The sequence below is a fragment of the Cicer arietinum genome, chromosome 2 (assembly GCF_000331145.2).
Source record: "Cicer arietinum cultivar CDC Frontier isolate Library 1 chromosome 2, Cicar.CDCFrontier_v2.0, whole genome shotgun sequence".
NCBI lineage: Eukaryota > Viridiplantae > Streptophyta > Magnoliopsida > Fabales > Fabaceae > Cicer > Cicer arietinum.
In genome coordinates this window covers 45,791,572-45,803,930 of record NC_021161.2, presented here as the reverse complement: position 1 = coordinate 45,803,930, position 12,359 = coordinate 45,791,572, and positions in this window count along the sequence as shown.

Genomic DNA, 12,359 nt, shown 5'->3' with positions numbered 1-12,359 from the left:
TGTTAACCCAAGCACAACTCGGATAGAGGACATCTTCACCACAGGTGAAAAAATTTCATCAAAGTCAATACCTTTTCTCTGATTAAAACCTTTCACAACCAATCTTGTTTTGTATCTGGGTTGAGAACTATTCTCTTCTATCTTTATCTTGTATACCCATTTGTTCTTGAGTGCTTTTCTACCATTAGGCAACTTTACTAAATCAAATGTGTGATTCTCATGCAAGGAATTCATCTCTTCTAGCGTGGCCTTTAACCACTTTTCTTTATCAATATTTGCAATAACTTCTTGATAATACTCTGGCTCTCCACTATCAGTGATCATCACATACTTATGTGGAGGATATCTTTGAGAAGGTTGACGTTCTCTAGTAGATCTTCTCAACTCAAACTCGGCTGGTGGCTCAACTGGAACATGCTCATCATGGTGAGGCACATGATCATCAGTTACATTCTCATTATCTACCTGTATATCTCCCCCATCAACAAAGGTTTCTGCAGGGGGCTTAGGCGCAACATTTTCAATGTAACTTATGGAATTTGATTTTTGTTTTTCAGCTTTATCAAAATCTCCAATAGTGTGGTCTTCAAGAAATATCACATCTCGGCTTCTGATAATTTTCTTGTCAACCGGATCCCACAATCTATAACCAAATTCTTCATCACCATAACCGACGAATATATACTATTTGAATTTACTATCAAGCTTGGACCTCTCATCTCTTGGAACGTGAACAAAACATCTACAGCCAAAAACTCTCAAATGACGGTAAAAGATATTTTTCCCTGTCCACACTCTATTTGGAACATCACCATCAAGTGGAATAGAATGAGAAAGATTGATCAAATCCACTACAGTTTTCATTGCTTCACCCCAAAAGGATTTCGATAATTTTGCATGAGAGAGCATACATCTGATTCTGTCATTAATCATACGATTCATTCTCTCTGCAACACCATTATGCTGAGGTGTCTTTGGAACTGTTTTCTCAAACCTGATTCCATGTTCTCTACAATACTCTTCAAAAGGACCTCTGTATTCACCACCATGATCTGATCGAACACATTTCAATTTTCTTCCCTTTTCTCTTTCAACACTTGCATGAAAGTGCTTGAAGACTCCAAATACCTAGTCTTTAGATTTCAAAAGAAATGCCCACACTTTTCTAGAGTGGTCTTCAATAAAAGTAACAAAATATGATGCACCACCAAGAGATTTACTATCCATCATACAAACATCAGTATGAACTAAATCAAGGATATTTTGCCTCCTATGAGGACCAGTATTATGAAAAGAAACTCTATGTTGTTTTCCAGCAAAACAATGAGTGCAAGTTTTTAGAGACGTACCTTTCACATGAAGAAAGTTTTTCTTCGCAAGTATGTTGAGTCATTTCTCATCAAGTGACCGAGGCGCGTATGCCATAAATCAGAAGATGCGTCTTCAATTGCATTCACTTCTTCCTTGCATAACTTCGTAGACATCCTATAGAGAGAAGTGGAACTTTGCTCCTTTGCAACCACTAGGGACCCTTTAGTGATTTTACATATACCACCATCACCAAAGAAAGTGTGATAACCATCAATATCCAAGACTTTCACCGAAATCAAATTGAGACGAATATCAGGTACGTGTCTAACATTCTTCAATTGAAGCTTGCAACCAATCCCGGTTTCAACCTAAACATCTCCCATACCGATAATTTTACATACTCCTTCATCTCCCATTTTAACCATGCCAAAATCACCAGCACTGTAACATGAGAAGAAATAACGCATAGGAGTAACATGATATGAGGCACCCGAATCAATAATCCAAGTTGAATCCTGACATGCAAGGTTTATGAAATTATCATCACAAACAATGTAGACATTATTAACAGATACAACTGATATTGTATCTTTATCGTTTTTCTTCTCTTTGTCTTCATCTTTTTCCCTTGATTGATCTCTCTTAAGGAACCTGCAATTTCTTTTTATGAGACCCGCTTTGCCACAATGATAGCATATCACTTCTTTTCTAGTCATCGACTTGCTTCTTGACTTGCTACGACTTTTAGAGTTGTCGCGTCTATGGAAGTTTCTAGATTGACTTCTCCCTCGTGACTCTGTAACTAGTGCTTCTGACTTTGAGGAAGAACCAACCAAACCATGTTCCTTTCTTCGAGCTTCTTCGTTCAACATACTTTCTTTAACTGTTGACATTTTCAACTTTCCACTTGGAGCTGAATTGATCAACGTCACAACAAGGACTTCCCAATTATCAGGCAAGGAACTCAATAATAACAATGCTTGCAACTCATCTTCTAATTTAATTTCTGCAGTTGTCAACTGATTCACTGTATTCTGAAAAATACTCATATGCTCTGCCATTGAATCCTCATCTTTATATTTTATATTCACCAGCTTTCGAATCAAGAATGCTTTATTTTGCACATTCTTTCATTCATACAACTCTTTTAATTTTTCCCACATCTTGTTAGCATCTATTTCAGTTTCAACATGTGGATACACACTAAGATCCAACCACTGCCTGATCAACGCCACTGCCTTTCTATTCATCTTCTTCCAGTCAGCGTCAGATTTATCTGCGGGTTTAGCAGTGTCACCCTCAATAGGATCATACAAATCTTTACTGTATAACATGTCTTCCATGAGAGTCTTCCAAAGTGCATAATTAGAAGAGTTGAGTTTAATCATATTGGGACCTTTATTTTCCTCCTCCATTTAAATGCACAAATCAAATAACCGAGCTCTAGATACCACTTTGTTGGGGGAAAAAACCAGAGATAATTAGCGATAATTATCTCAATAATGCGGAATATTTTTTTCCCCCACATGTGCAGATAAATGGCCAAACAGAAAATACAATTCCAAGAGCAATAATAATTGACAGAAAATTAAATATGAGACAAACGCAATTTTTAACATGGAAAACTTCCCTCAAATTGAGAGAATAAAAACCACGGGACCTAGTCTAGTAAAACTTCCACTATAATAATTAATGGGTACACCAAGAGTCTTCCTAATAACAATAGGGAATATCAATCAACAATAACAACCTTATAACAACCTTCCACTAAAGTGGGTATGCCAAAGTAACTCTCAGAGAAGATAATACTACTCAAATTATATATTAAAATAACAAACTCAGTGGTAGAAATAACATACTAAATTTGTAGATCAAACGGAGCAAGTTTGCTACACACATGTTACCACCACTGGAACCAAACCCTTATTTTTCTTCTCTGGCAACCGTTCTTCTTCCGTTGTCTATTTGTATTCTTAGAGATTTCTAAATCCTTTTTATTACCTTCAAGTGGGCCAAGCCAATTAAAACCTTTTTTTTTCTTTTTTCTTTTTATTTCAATAATAAGAATAATATTAGTAAAATTGGTGGGTTCCACTTGGGGAGTGAGTCCACCCAACAAATACAAGACATCGAGATCTTATTTTTGAGACTATATTGAAAAAAAAACAGTCTCGCATACCAAAGGACCACTAATCGAGTTTAGATAATCTCTCTCCTCTCAAATATTAAAAAATAAAAAATAAAAAATAAAAAACATAGTGAGGTAACTATGCAACACTAGACCTTGGCATAGAGCTTCAAAGCACTAAGAATGTGCTATTGACATGGGCGTTCTCAAGAGCGGGAGCTTCGGTATCTCCTGTATTTTTTAATTTTTTTTATAAATAATAACAATACATTATTAAAATAACCATAAATTACTAAAGTATATTTAAATCTTTATGATTTTGAGAAATTGACATTGCATTTCTCCTCTCTATCCCTTTATTCTCTCATTTCTTTGTTTAATTTGTTCTCCTTCGCTTTACTTGGACTCTCCCCTCAGTTGCACTGACAAGCAGCAAACTTGATCTTGATAATATTATCTAGATTTTTATTCTTTTTCTTTTTCTTTTCTACTTAAATAATTTTTCTCTATAAATACAATAATAAACAAATGTAATGTTCTTGCTAGCAATAATCTTTACCTCGATGTAAATAGATTATTCAATTGTTCTTAAATCACAACTCGTTAATCATATTATAAATTATGCAATTGAAGAGATAAAATATAATATATAGATAAACTACATAATATCAAATGATAAACTAACCAATCTCGAATAGACAAACTCTAACACCCTAGTTACCAATTCAACTACTACATACTAACAAACTTTTATATGTTAATCGTTGATATATAATATAGTGTGATACTATTTGTTAATTGTGAATTGTTTTAACATAAGAAAATTGATGCATTTTTCAAGAAGAAATTTTTCGACAAAGATGAAAATCGTAAAGTGGATATATTTTATTTGATTGAATTGTGTGATGTTCTAAAAACTTGTGTAAATTGCGTGACTTATGAAAATTGTCTAACTTGTAAAAATTGTAAAACTTGTGATAATTAAAATTCTAACTTTTTCAACTTTATGAATTGTGTGAAACTTTAAAAAAAATTATATTATCTTTATGAATTTCAATTCTAATATTTTAGTTAATAATTACTCGGCTCCCCTGGATACTTTTTGCAAGATCCACCACTGGTTGTTGATGCATCAAAAGAGATATCCAGGTGAAATTTTGAAAATGTTTGAAATGGAGAACTACAATCCTACAGTAACCCCCATATAATTAAGACTACAATTGACAAAGGACACAAATGAGAAAAAGGTCAAGGAAAGAACTTGTGGTAGCCCTATCATCTTATGAAGTTGATTACATTGCAACCTCACTTAGTGCTTGTCAAGTTGTGTGGTTAATGAATTTCATGGAAAATCTTAGTGAGATAAAGAATGAAGTTGTGACAATCAGGGTAGACAACATTTCAACAATCAATTTGACTAACAATCCCATTGCACATGGGAGAAGCGAACATATAAAAATGAGGTTTCGTTATTTGAAAGAGCAAGTAAGCAAAGGAAGGCTGAAGTTGGAGCATTATAGAAGTGAGGCTCAAGTTATTGATTTACCGACTAACAGAGTAATCATTTAAGTTTTCAATAGATTGAAAAGCTTGATAGGAATTGAATCATTAGCAAACATGAATTAAAGTGGTGTGTTGACAAGTTAATAATTCAAGTTACTTGTAATAGAAGTTGGTTAGTTAGTTGTTAATATTTTTTTTTAATTCTTTTGTTAGTTACAAGTTAGTTGTGAGTTAAGCATGTAACAAGTCAATGCATATGTTGAACTTTTGTGGGATAAGGAAATAAAATAAAAATGATTTGAATACTATTGATAATAGTTTTATGTTGACTTGATTACAAAAGACTCAATATTAATCTCTATTTAGAGAGATACATCGACTCAATCCAAAATACGTAACAAATAATAATAATAATAATAATAATAATAATAATAATAATAATAATAATAATAATAATGAGAGATATTGTAAGATATCTCAATGATTATAGATTTTAGAAAATAACTCAAGATACTCTAATATAATATAAAAGATATTATAAAATATTTTATTATGTTCTAATAATATATAAATGTTAAATTACAATGATCAATAGACAACTGCATTAAAACAAAATTAGATTCCATAATTATTTATTCTCTATAATCATAATTCCATCAATAATCCAAGAATCAATGTACAAGCTTATGCAAGCTCACAGGGAGGCTGATAGTACGAGCTTATGGTGCAAACTTGTAGTGCAGGCTCATAATGTAGTCTCATCATCTTTTCTTTCTCTAGCGTATGATAGTCACAATACAAATTTTTATTAGATTTTTCTTTTGTGTTGACGACCCTCATTTTATTAAATATTTATCACTAGAAATAAAAAATTCCAACCTAAGGATCCAACACATGTATTGGAGTTGGAGATAGTTTTCCATATTAACACTCCAACTAGAGTAAAGATGAGAAAATGAAAAGTTGCATTGATGATAGAGAAATTAATTTGTAGAATAAGATTCAAAAGTAGTGCGAATTTTGGGAGAGAATACAGTATTGCATCCGAGAGAGAAAAAAAACGGAGAAGGTGGTGTTGCATAAGCTAAAGTCATCAATCATATCAAACAATAAAGTCGAAATTTCCCTTGATTTGAGTGATTTGTCAAATTTTAGAGTAATAGTGTATTTGTATATGTTGTGGCAATTAAATATCTTAAAGATGTACTCACTTTGTTTCTATTTAAGTTTAAATATGTTTTTGATTCTTGCAATTATAGCTTTTTTTTTTTTAGTCCTCGTAAATTTTTTGTTTGATTCACATTCGGACAAATATAATTTCATTTTAAAATAGTCATTTTATCCAACTTTTGTTACAAAAATTGTAACATCGTTAAATCAATTCCACCACTCTCTTTTCCAAACTCCTTAACTCTAACCAAAACTTCATTTATCACCATAACCCCCACTATTTTCCACCAATTCGACTATCTCAACAACAACTTTCTTCTTATGTTCTCTCATAGATGGAGCATTGGGTCTTTTTCCAATTACTTCCAATCAAATCCAACAAAGATTCGGTTTCTTTCAATATATCACTGTTGGTAACACCCAATACTCTTTCCTCTTGCGGTTAGTAAAATGGCGTCGTTTCACATAGAAAAAATTGAATGGTCTAAAAATGCATAGAATGTGTTTGATGTATTGTGCAAACCACCGAAACCAAAAAGGAAATTCCCAAAAAGAGAGTTATTAACACATGATGAATGTGTCGTTTATATGATGTTACAATTTTATAACGGAAGTTAGATTAAATGACTATCTTAAAAGATATATTTAAACCTTCTATTTATAAGAAAAAGTAAACAAAATTTAATATATTTAACCTAAAACTTGGACTAAATACATATATTTTTGCTAACTCATTTTTACTTATAAATAGGAACGAAAGGAGTATAGTATATTAGATGTGGGGCCTTCACCCATGATTCCAATTCTTTAAGATCTCATGAGTTGTAGTGTTCGACTTCTTCATTGTTGTATTATGAACATAATGTTGGAAATCCTTTAAAATTTACGGAAATTCAGTAAATATATATCAAGATTAATCAAAAAATATTTATGCATGTGATACATGATGAAAACTTAATAGAGAGATATCGATATTATTGGAGAAATAATGTAAAGCTTTTGCAAATGGGAGATAATTAGTATCTATGTTACATTCATAAATGAGAGATAATATTTTCTCTAATAAATAGAAGACGGATTCTTGTGAAGTGTTGAAGCATATCAGTCCAAGAGCTAGAGAATTTTGTGGGAGTGTATTGTCATTTCTTATAACCCTTGAGTTAGAACACTTGAACTTTTAAATGATACACAATTTGAGTCAAGCTGTGATTATTGTTATTCTTGGAAAAATTGGGTAATCATTTTTCCAAAGGAAATTAAAATAATTTTTTTTTTCTCTCTCAAATCTAATGCTATTAAATTTTTAAAATAATTCAAAAATAAATAGAAAAATATTACTAAGCAGATGCATCCGGTTCTTTTTTAAGAAAAGTTTGAGAGGGGGTTGGCTTACACATTGGGCTGCAATTTTTCTTTTGAAATGTGAAGGATACTAAAAATTTGGACTTTGAAATATTGGATTTGGATCTACCTCCCACTTCCACTCTTTTATTTCCCACCCATATATTATCTTTTTTTATACTACTTGATTGTCAAATATTTTGAAAAATTTGAAAGAATTTTAAAACTTCATAAATGTAATTTTTCTTAAATTATAAAAAAATTCAAAACTATGGATAGAGGTCAAATTTTCGAAATGTGATTTTTTTATTTTAAAGTTTAATATTTTTTTGAAACTTTAGATGAATAAGAAACTTCGAAATGCAATTTTTCCAAAATAAAAAAAAATTAAAATTTTTGATAAATGTGAAACTTCCAAAATGTAATTTTTAAAAAATTTAAAAATGAATTGAATCTTTAGAAGAATGTGATACTTCTGAAATGCAATTTTTCCAATTTGTTTTTTAAAAAATAATCAAAACTTTAGAAGAATGTGAAACTTTGGAAATACAGTTTTTGTAAAAGTTTAAAATAACTTCAAAACCTTAGGTGAATATGAAATTCCCAAATGCAATTTTTCCAAAGATTTAAAAAAAAAAAAAAATCAAAACTTTGGATGAATGTGAAACTTCTAAAATGTATTTTTTTCAAAAGTTTATAAAAAACTTTGAAACTTTAGATGAATGTGAAACTTAACAAATACAGTTTTTCAAAAGTTTAAAAAAACTTCGAAATATTGAATTGAATGTGAAACTTCTAAAATGTAATTTCTTCAATTGTTTTTAAAAAAAAAAAACTCGATGAATGTGAAAAATTTCAGAAATGTAGTTTTTTCAAAAGTTTAAAAAAACTTCAAAATGAAATTTTCCCAATTTTTTTTTTAAATAAATAAAATACTTGAAATTATCAAAATATTAATAATTTTAAAAAAATGGATCGTCAAGTAGTAGGGGGTAAAATGGTATTTTCATGTATTTTTGGAGGTGAGAGGTAGATTTCTCACAAACTAAATATAAACATTAGGGAGTAAGGATTTAGTTGGTCTTTCTAGTCCAAAAATTAAATTTTGTATCTCCATAGTTAGACCTATACTCCACTTTGTAGAACCCCAATTTTGTCCGACAATTTAAAAAATTTCAAAAAATAATGCGTCATAACAATGTCCTTAATTTTATATATTTACGATCACATTTTATTGTACTAAAAAAATTCAAAAAAAAATCAGAATTAAACTCTTAAATCTACTCCAATAATTTAGCTTACATTCTCATTGATGTTTTAATAAAGTGTCCAATTTAAATCATAAAAATATTTAAATAAATAAATAAAGTAACAATAACTAACAAACAGATAAAAATATTATTTTTGGTAGAAATAGTACAAGTTTTCCTCCTCCACATTTTAAGCTTTCATGTTTCTCTCCTTTTGAATATTCACCAACTTTGCACTCCATCAAACTTTGCACTCTATCAAACTTTGCACTCTATCAAACTTTGCACTCAATCAAACTTTACATTCCATCAAAAAATAGAAGTCTCATCTTCATCAACTTTGCACTCCACCAAAAAGTAGAAGTCTCATCTTCAATTGTCACTCTATAATTTATGCAAAACAATAGAAAAACCAGAACTCAATTTATCTACTAGACACAATAATTCATCCTTGTAGCCTATAAATTGAGAACCAAAATTTAGTTTGGGAAGAGTTTTGATTTTCCTAAAAAATTAGAATAGAGAAAATAGAGTTATTCTTTGCTTCTAAGATCAACAAAGAGAACCATAATCTTCTTAAAATGTAGAAAGTTAGAGAGAGCATGAGTCACACATCACCATCTTCATCATCATTTGCAATCCTTTAGGAAACCATCATCAAATCGACCTCCGAAAATCACCACCACGAACACTACCGTAAGAGAGTCCACACAACCACCTCCATCAACTTTGACCTCCAACGAACCACTACCACGAGCGTTATCGCTGGAGCGTTTACTCAGCCACCACCGTCAACTTCGACCATAGACGAGCCACCACCGCAAGCAACTCCCATTTCGTGGCCATTTTTTGTGAGTTTGTTCTCTCTCACTCTCTCTCTCTCTTAACAATGAAGCTTATTTCTCTCTATGTGTATTTGTTTATTTAAAAAAACAACATTTACAATAAATAAATATTAGATTAATTAGATGTGACATCTTTTTAATCTTTGAGTTGTTAAAACACAAGTTGTACCACTTGGTGGCTTTAAAACTCAATTTTAAAATAAAAAATAAAAAAATATATTTTTAAACGGAATAACTAGATGAAACATTTTTTTACTCCTTGAGTTTTTGATACACGAGTTGTACAACTTGATAGTCTTCAAACTCATTTTTTTTCAAAATAATTATTCAAATCAAAGAAACTATTTCTTTTTTTTTTTTTCTTTCCGTCAAAACAACTCTTTTTTTTATCAACAACAAAACACAATTTCTTTAAAAGCAATCAACACATCCGCATTTTCTACCCAAGAACTATGTAGCTTTAATTTCTCCATCGCACCGAGAGATACGTAGGAGCAAGATCACACTCTTGTCAATCACATTAATAAAAAAAAAATTCTCTTCTCTTTTTTAAGCATACATTTAATTTTAAAAACAATTGATATTCATATTTAATAGTAAAGAGAAATAAGTATATTTAAGTTAATATTAATTTTGTGCAATTAATTATAGATAACTTTTTTTAACGGATGTCGTAGGGTGCTAATACATTCCCTATGCATAATGGACTCTCGAACTCAAAACTTGGTTTCAAAGATTATTTTTTATATTATTTTATTTTTAAGGATTTTCCAATATTTTTTTATTTCAAAATAAATTTTGGTGGCGACTTCATTAAATTCGAGAAATACTCAAAATTTTAGTTTGCGACACACTCTTATAATTTTTATCTATGTACTTCTAAAAATACTACTTAGTCAATACTAAAAATCAAGAAAGAAAAAAATGGTCAATTCACACATAGTCCTTTTCGAACAAAATCTTGAAAAAGTAATTTTTTATTTGAAATTTTGTTAATCAGAAAATTCAAAAATAAATTTTTTAGTAGTTACTTTTTAACCAAAAATTTAATTTTTAAACTTTTTTTTACACGCCAAAAATTTTAAAAACATAAAATTTGGTAGGAAAACTTTTTTTTCAATTATTTTGCAAAACGAAAATTTTGAAAACAATTTTTTTGCTAAAAGAAAATTTTATAGGTAAAAGTTTTTTAGGACTATTTTTTTATTTACTGAAAATTTCAAAAACAAAAATTTGGGAGACGCAAATTTTTTGTCAACTTTTTTTATCCGTTGAAAATTTTGAAAACAAAAACTTTGGTAGACTATATTTTTCTCGACTTTATTTTGCCTATCGAAAATTCAAAAGACAAAAATAGATTGATCGACGCAAAATTTTCTCAACTTTTTTTGGTCTATCAGAAATTTTGAAAATGAAAAGTTTGATAGGTACAAAATATATATTAAAAAAAAAAAGTTTCAATGAGAGAAAGTAAAAATAGTAGTGATCAAATTAGGTTTTTTAAATATTGTGAGGTAAAAGTCAAAGTAAGGAGTATTAAATCTAAATTTCTTCTAGTTTTTATTCTCGATTTCAAGTTCATATTTCTTCTCTACGCCTCTCTTTTATTTAAAGATAAATACGTGAGATGAAAACGTAGTTTTTTTGTCAAATCATTTAATATACTAAATTTATTAACCATTTATATATAGTTGGTTAATCTTTTTTATTAATGGGTTTGGAAATGAAATATTCAAAATAATTTTTTTATAAGAAATTATTCAAACTAAATTTTCATTTAATTTTCTTTAAAAAGATTATAAAAAAGTACTTCAAGAATCTTGTTTTTAAAAGATTTACAACGGACCAAGATTTAATAACAAATGTTGTTTCATCATTTAAAATTATTAGTATATTAAACTTATTTAATTAATTTAAAGTAAACAATTTATTTTTAATAATCATTAATCACTAAACAAAAACTATATATATATATATATATATATATATATATATATATAATTAAACATAAATGAATTTTTTATTATATAAAGTAATAGTAAACTAAAATGAAAAAGGAAAAGAAACTATACCTGTAACTAAACCTGCGTGGACACAGAAGATCAAAAGCAAATTACAAACCATTTTATTACTAATCCTAATTAAATTCCAAGAAACCCAACATTGTAAGCATTATTTTACTAATTAAATCCCTAAATCCCTAAATCATCTCTTGCGCCGCACCGGTTCCATTTCACCATTAACAAAGCAAACTCTTTCACTCACCCTCTCTGTCAACACACTGTCAACACAAACTCTCCTTCATTCACCCCCTCCATCAACGCGAACACTTTCATTCACCCACCGTCAACACAAGAGCATAGTTTGTCTTCGTCTCCTTTTCTCCGGTGTTCGTTTCCAATTCGTCGACGTCGTGTACTAACAGGTTTGCATATCTTTGATCATTTTTTTCGTTTGCTTGTTTGTTGCTAATATATATGGGTTGCTCTGTACAATGTTTTGTTTAGGGTTCATCTTCTCTGTTTTTTTATTGTGTTTCTTTTTATTTTGATGTTTGCTCTGATTCGTTTTGTTTTGCTTATGTTTGTCGTTCACATCTTGAAAATTAATTTTCGTTTCTTGCTCTGATTCGTTTTATACATTACATTCTCTTATAGCGATTTTGTTTAGCACTGAAAATTATCTTTCTGTTTGTAAAAAAAAATGGTCCTTCCAACTTGATTGCAATTTTTATAATAAGATAAAATAGAAGTTTCATTTGTTTATTTGTTAGAACAAGATTTTTGATCTTTATAATGAAGGTTAAAATAT